Source organism: Lycium ferocissimum, chromosome 3 (assembly GCF_029784015.1).
Source record: "Lycium ferocissimum isolate CSIRO_LF1 chromosome 3, AGI_CSIRO_Lferr_CH_V1, whole genome shotgun sequence".
Lineage (NCBI taxonomy): Eukaryota > Viridiplantae > Streptophyta > Magnoliopsida > Solanales > Solanaceae > Lycium > Lycium ferocissimum.
The window spans coordinates 15201309-15209123 of NC_081344.1; the positions used below are offsets into that span (position 1 = coordinate 15201309).

The window sequence follows — 7815 nt, forward strand, 5'->3', positions numbered from 1 at the left end:
GTTCTGCATGTTTGGGATTGTAGCAATCTTCCCCGATTCCTGTCTAATGCTTTTCTTTCTTTCTTTCTTTTAGTGTTCAGTCTAAATTTGTTATTTTTCAGTGCAATTGGTTTGATATTTGCTTTAATTCTACTTTGTCTCAAATTTGGATATCGTGCAATTAATTTTGACATTTTTAGTTGTTGTTCCTACTAATATTAACCTAAATATCATACAGGTAGCCAAGGGATCAAAACTGCTAGTGAAGCTATTGCGATCAACGTCCATGGTAAATCATTTGATAGGTATCAAATCTTATGAACTTTCAATAGATTTAGTTATGGCAGTATAGTTGTAGTTTTAGAAGCTGAATTGATATCAAATTTCGGATTCACAATTGATGATTTAGTGATATCGATACTTCCACAATTTGGGTTAATCGATTTGTCATTCAAGTTAAGCATTTAACGCCTAGTTTTAGTATCATCGATCCATGTCTTCTTCTCAGCTATGGTAAATCGTTTCAGGGTAATTTGGAAAAATTGTTACTGTACTTTACTTGCTTGCCCTTGGTTTTGACTGGTCGGGATTAGTCAGATTGAAGACAATTTGAATGGTTTATTATGAGAATTTTGTTTAGGTTCCAATCTGATCCTCTCATTTTGACCTAGTTGATTTTTCAATGTCTTCATTTCTGATGAGCATTAAATTTTGTAGTGTGTAGTTTGTACCTTAACTTTGGGGTTTAGTCTTCTATATGGTGACATTGCTGCTATTTGGTAAATCTGAGTGAACTACTTCCATGGTTATGAAGTAATTAATTTTTATTGCTTGGTAAAAGTCCTGAATACTAAGGTTATCTTCTTCATAACTATCTTTCCCTTTTATACTAAAGGGTTTAAGAGGTGTTCATTATTCTGTGTGATGTCTATTTTCCAAAATACACCGTCGAAAATATGAACTAAAATTTTCATTTTGATATTGTGATGTTATTTTAACTTCCAATTGAATCATTATGCCAATCGATAAATCTTGGATCTGGCTCGTTTTTAAGAAGCAGTCTTTAATTGTCTTGACTATATTTTAATTATTTTAAAATTGGCTGGATGTGATATCATTTCATATCGAGATAAGGGTGCAAGTTTACAAACTTTTTAATATGCATGTAGAGAGGCCGAAGCAAAATCAATATAAAAATATGTTTCAAATCAGTTAGGATCTCTTCACTTGCTCCAAGGTAGTCATCACAGGCTCAAGCTTGATCTTCATCATCTTATCAAGCCTCTTTACATCCTGCTCAGTCTGCACAGCCTGCCGTTCTATCTTCATCATCTGATGGAGTCTGTACACAGTCTGTTATTCCATCTTCATCTGATGGAGTCTCTTCACAGCCAACCAAATGTAGAGATGATGAACATAATCATATTTGGCTTGTCGATGTTATAGGTACATATAATTTAAAGTGGTTGAGTATTACTTTTTGTTTTCCTCGATTAATTTTTAACTTGATCTTTATTTTATTGTAGATCAACATCAAATAACAAAAACAGTTAGATTGAATGCTAAAGATGTCCATAACTTGGAAAATGGATTGTAGATATTTGTAGAATGTAATGAATGTGATGCACCTATTGGAAAAGCAGTCGGCATAAATTCTAGAGTTTTGGGGAAGCTTGCCAAAAAAATCATTGTACTTACTTGTCGACTTTGAGAAATGGTTAGACTTGCACAAATCTTGTGTAGACTGTATTTTTGATGAAATCTATAAGTACTGCCTTATAAAGTTTTTTGCTTAGTTCGCATCTTTTAGTTATATATGTAAAACTGCAGTAAACTAACATCATTTTTTTGAAGCCTCGATTTCTCTTCAGAATTGCTCCTCAAATAGCAAAAAGATGGGTTGGTGGTAATCTTACCAAAAAGTGGAGGGGCCACAGGCATAAACTATGGCGTGTGGCTCAAGATCCATCATTAAGTAAAAAAGAGATCATCAGAAAACCTCCGGATGGCATACCCATGGATCAATGGGCAGTGTTCGTTAATTATTGCACGAAAGATGAAACAATCACGACATAAATCGGGGGGCCTTGACGAGCACCCGGAACCCCACTTGCCGAGCACCGCTAATCATACTTTCATATCATAATAAACAACAAGAGTGGACTTCGAGGGTCATCAGATGGGAATTAGCTAGATCATAAGAGAAGTATGCTGACGAAGGGACGAGCCCGAAAATACACACTATAACTATGCTGGACAAAAACTGTGCAAGCCGACAAGGCCATCATGAAACACTATATAGCAAAAATATAGGCCGAGGGAGGCATACAACGTCTAACTATACCATAACTATCTACAAGCATCTACTTGAGTATCTGACATAATAAGGTCGGGACAGGAGCCCGCCATACCGGTAGGTACACAAAACTATAACGTACTAAAACACAACAACAACTTTTGGAATAAGATAGTGCTCCAATATGTTTCGAACAACAACCTACAAGTATGATCATCAATCGTCTACCCGAACTCACGTGCCCAAAAGGCGCGCCCCCCGTAAGTGGGACGTTAGTATGACAAAATATCGAGTACGTAAGCGCATGAAAGAATACGAAAAGAGACATAAAAGTACATAAGATGAAATGAATGCAACCTGTATGTCTGAACTGCTTCTGAGGGCCAATGATATGCACAAATTTTGTGCATGCATACATGGGGTCATACACACACACACACATCTATATATATATGCATATATAAGGACCGAAGCCGCCCCCGCGCGGGCATCCCATCGTATTATATCGACCTCTTTGGGCATCATCATCATCATCATCATCGTGTGACCAGCCGATCAGGTGGTAGTGCGTATATAACCCCGTCCTCTTTCCCATACTCTAAATACATAATACATAATATATGTGTATATAAAACCTGAGGGGTCATAGGTTTGTCTGTATGTCCATATATATATATATATGGACATACTGAATCTGATAAAAGTACATCCTGAATCTGTCGGACTGAAGTAAGGTCGTTATACCCTCGAACAACATTATGAACTAGTATTCTCATCAATGTTGGACTTAGGAATCATATTAATCAAGAAGAATTAAACAACACTCTAGAACAGAATCAACATAGAACGTCTTACTTACTAAAAATAGAATCTCACAGTAATAATATTTACGTTTCATCCATAAGGATCATGCTAAAGGAAAGAAAGTTAGACTTAACATTCTCAAGTCGTCAAGCAAGCCAACAATGAACTATCATGTATATCAAATGATAGTTTGATTCTAAAATGAAACGGACAACATTTGCCCTAACCTTTGTCATAACAACATATGTAACAGCCAACAACAACAACAATAACAACAAGATCACATAAGCCCCTTATACTCACTTCAACAAGTTTTACAAGATATACCTCAAACAACCCAATATACACTTCAGATACGACAGTTAGACACTTTTCCTCTACATACCTTTTTAACAAAACTATAATAACATGACAAAAATCATTACTACCATCTAATTACAAGGAAATTATCTCAATAACACAAAAACAAAAACATGATCAAACAGTCCATAAACTCAACATAGTCTCCAATCCATATTTGAACTTCCTTTTAGACTTTCTTCTTTTAATCAAGTTGTTTAAAGGCTAAACAATGCTATAAATATGAAGACGAGATGGTAACTTTACCTTAACCACTCAAGAACACTTCAACTCAGAAGTTACTTCACCTTTAAGTTCTCTCCAAACCTCTACAAGGAGAAGAACTAGCATCCAATGCACAATCCGAAGTCTTTAGCACTTAATTCTCACTTTAGGCCTTGGATTTACCTTGAGCAAGCTTGAATATGAAGGAAAGGATTTTTGGGAGTATTTAGGGTCTGTTGGTGATGAAAAATGAGGGAAAAATAAAGTGGGTCAGATATATACAACTTGGAACATTTCTACCGACTCAAATCTATGGTGGACATACGGTTCATATGTCACTTCTGCGGTCCGTACATCTAATCGTATAGTGGTCAAAATCCTGCACAAACTCTCTGATCTTTTTTTATGCCTCTCAGACATGACATACGGTTCGTATGTCACTTCTACAGTAAGTATTTTGGGCCATACTTCTGCCCAGTCGACAAACTTTGATAAAAAGTACTTTCTTTGATTCGCTTAGCCTTGGAATCTCTAGGATACATTCTTAACACTTATATAAAGCCTCTCATAGGTAACATGACTTCTCCGGCTTACATTAGTTAGCTTAGGACAACATCGACGTACAAGGTACAAGGTGTAACAGAAACATAGGTACTTCTTCGTCTTTGTTTCACTGCTTCTTATCTGTCTTTGTTGTGGCTTTTGTTTATTCTTTCTATTGCTTCTTCTTCTCTACCACTACTGTTGTGGCTTCTTTATATGTTTCTTTTCACATGCTATCAAGTAAGATTTTTACTTGCTTGAAGTTAACTTGTTAGAATTGTTAAACTGAAAGATATTTATCAAGTTTGATCTTTTAAGTTTGACTAATTGGCCTGATTGTACTAGCATGTTATCACTTGTCACCGTTAGTTTTATAGTGAGATACTTAAGAGCAACACCAAGAAATTTAAATTACTTTGTAGTTCTGGATATTTGAATGAGAAATGTGCTAAACTTTTGATAAGGACTGAATATTTCATATTGTTCCCATTTAACTTATAGGAGCTTTGCATGGATTAGGCAAAGCCAAATTCCTCATACTAAAGGTACTAAGACTTTGGCTAGAAGAAGGGCTGAAATGGTAGTTTAATACAATATGCCTAGATAAGTATATTCTTAATTAATTGCTAATGTTCTACAATTTGAAAAATTTCGAAGGCTAAGGAAAAAGATATTGATCGAAAATAAATGTTGACTGAGACTCATAAGAGGAAAGAATGGGGTTATGTAACTGATGTGGCTAGGAGATTAAAAGTATTCTTCGTATATGTACCTGATGCGGTAAATGAATTCTTTTATTTCATCCAAGAATTTATTGGATATCAGTTTACTTTTCCCAAAAGCCATGTCTTTGTATAATGGTTGTTAGCTTGTTTCATTGCTTAAATCATCTCCAAGAATGGAAATTCCCACTGTATTTTAGCTCTGATTGAGGCTGGTGCTGATGTAAATTCAAGGGACTCATATGGAGGACCCCGTTATGTCACTGGCTCTGAAATTTGGAAATTTTGATACCGTTCAAGTTTTGGTTGTGTCTGGTTATACCGTTCTTTATAAGGCTACAAAAGTTGATACTGATCTTGAATTAGAATAAGATTGAAAGATTTTGATCCATGAATCGCCAAATTTGCTAGGTTTTTTTTTTCCTCTGTGCTGTTGATTTTTTCCAACTTAACATGTCATTTATGCATGTTTTTCTTTCGTATAAGAAAAAATTGAAGAAATCCGAATTCAAGATCAAAAAATCTTGCTAAAATGTACAACACTCGGTCCCGAACATCCTGACCATGTTCGAGGGTTAGGCTTGGGTGTAGTTCCAACTATGGCATTCAAACATACGTCTAAGAGATTTGGTCATTTTAATGTGGGTTTATCTAGCACTAGCGCTTCAAGTCCAGAGTGGTAGCAAGAGGTGACGAGTATGAAATCACAATTAAATGCGCTACTTAGCTTATATCAAAGGAACGTAGGGAATACCCCTGAAGAGTTTGCTCACTTGTTTCCTCCTCCACCACAGGTATGACTGTTATAGATTTTTTTTTTTTCTTATCATTATTTGCTTTTTTATATACCCATTTTAGAAGTCCTTGGTCTCTAGTCACTTTGGTTGTTGCTACTTTCCTCCTTTTCTTTACCATCCGTCTGACCTACTTTGCAAAAAGACCTTGATTTTACATTTCTCTGTATCATAGTTATAGGTTGAATGAAATCATGAATCTTCCTTGTTATATGCCTTTGATTTTCTTCCCATCCAAACTTGACATGCGACCTAATGTAAAGTTTTCATGTTTTGGATTCCTCCACACAGTTTAAAAGAGCTACGTGAATAGGAAATATATCTCTTTTTTCTGTTCTGAAATTAGACTAATTAATATTTTGAGCCGTTTTGGATGGGCTTACAAAAAAGCCTTTAGTTCCTAAAAAACAAATTTTTATGCTTAAAAAAAAAAATGCATAGGGCTTACTTATTTTTTTTGGCTTAACAACTTACAAAGTTCGCTTTATAGTTCTAAGCCCAACCAAGTTCAATTAATTTTTTGGGCTTATTTTAAGCCAATAAAATGTACTTTGAACTATTAAAATTAAACACTCAAAAAATCAAAAAAACAAATTTTATAAGCAATTTATAAGCTAATCCAAACCAGGCTCTTTGTCTTTTTCAGTGCATCAAATTTAGGAAGTGGTGCTCTGTCACCAATCGTACCAAGAAAATCTTTAGATAGAAGTAACAATGACGATAAACACTATTAGAAATCATTTTTAGGATCAAACTTTGATTTTTTTGGGTATTCTTGTTAAACCCAAAGAGTATTTTGATGATGTAGTTGTGGAATATTCAATAACGCTTTAAGATTTTAGTATTTTGGTGATGTAATTTTGAAGTACTTTAATTTTATATGATTAACATTTTGCTTATTTGATCGTTTTTTTTTTTTTTTGCATGAATATTCCCTCTTGATTGAGCAAGCTTCGTATTTATGTGGCTATACTATTAATAATGCCCAAGCCCAAATGAAGTTGCTAAATCTTTTGTTAGAAAAAAAAAAGTTACTAAGTCTACGCCTTTTTGAATGAAATCACAAAGGGGTTGTTGGTTGGTCATAGCATCCCATCTGATTTTGATAATGTCCCCTATAGTGAGCTAGTACTTATTCTTATAGTGGATCCAACCCCCGCAAGAGTAACAAAAGTCACCACTGTGGTCAGTGGTGAGACACGCGCCCTCTTATTTTGGGTTCACTATCTTCTCGGATGATAAACCTCGTCGCCTCTTCCATTCGAGGCAACAAGGTTTGCTAGCCATCTCTTTGTGTCGTTGAATAAAATGTGCTCCCCTCCAAATCCTAAAAATCAACCTCTTTTCAAATAAGAGGCTGTAATCAAGTATTGTAAGTGCAACAATTTGGTGGGTGAGTGATACGCTCAAATTACACCTATTAATGGTATAACGCGGACGTTGTCAAATATAGTAACCCAATAAGGTTGGGGCTTAATCCCACAGGGAATGTGCGGTAAAAGGTTACTAAACTCGTAGATTGCTATGTTTAGGTCTAATGTCTTAATCCGATGATTTTGGTAGAAATTGGGTTTTTAGTAACTAACTACTAAATATTGATTTGGTGGAAGTTTATGGTAAAAGAAACTAAGGTTGTGTCCCCATTAGAAAGAGTGTATGATCATGGGTATTGATCTTGATATACTTCTAATGGATCATTATATGAATGCACTTAATCTCTATGAATCTCTACTATTTCCCAATAAATAAAGATTATGTCTTTCTATGATTTTCCCAAATATAAAAAAGTGGTTATGAAGAATGATTAATCATGCCAAGTAAATTCTTCTTATTCCTAAGTGAATTTATTAAACAAAGCTTTGTTGAAGTTCTTGTTGTTTATTCTTACCAACCCTAATTATTTTCCCAAATAAATCAAGGGTCATGGCTTTAATCAATGGTTGCAACCATTAATTATGAATGAAGAATGAGGAATAAACAAACCCTAATAATCCATTATTTGTATATCAATCACAACCCAATCACAAAACACCCATCAATCGTCTTCGCAACCCTAGTAGGGAAAATTAGCTACTCATGACAAGAACAAGAAAAAAAAAGAACCCTTTAATTT

At 34.8% G+C, this 7815-nt stretch overlaps 1 protein-coding gene and 1 long non-coding RNA gene across 3 annotated transcripts in view; one reads left to right on the top strand and one right to left on the bottom strand.

Annotated features, from left to right (window-relative positions):
• LOC132049839 (ethanolamine-phosphate cytidylyltransferase) overlaps positions 1-7815 on the bottom strand; it is a 21700-nt gene that overhangs the window by 8694 nt on the left and 5191 nt on the right. The window lies entirely within an intron of this gene.
• Positions 4685-5211, top strand: LOC132049840 (uncharacterized). Its single transcript, XR_009413158.1, has 2 exons — positions 4685-4769; positions 4844-5211. It is a non-coding gene; the product is annotated as an uncharacterized LOC132049840 (long non-coding RNA).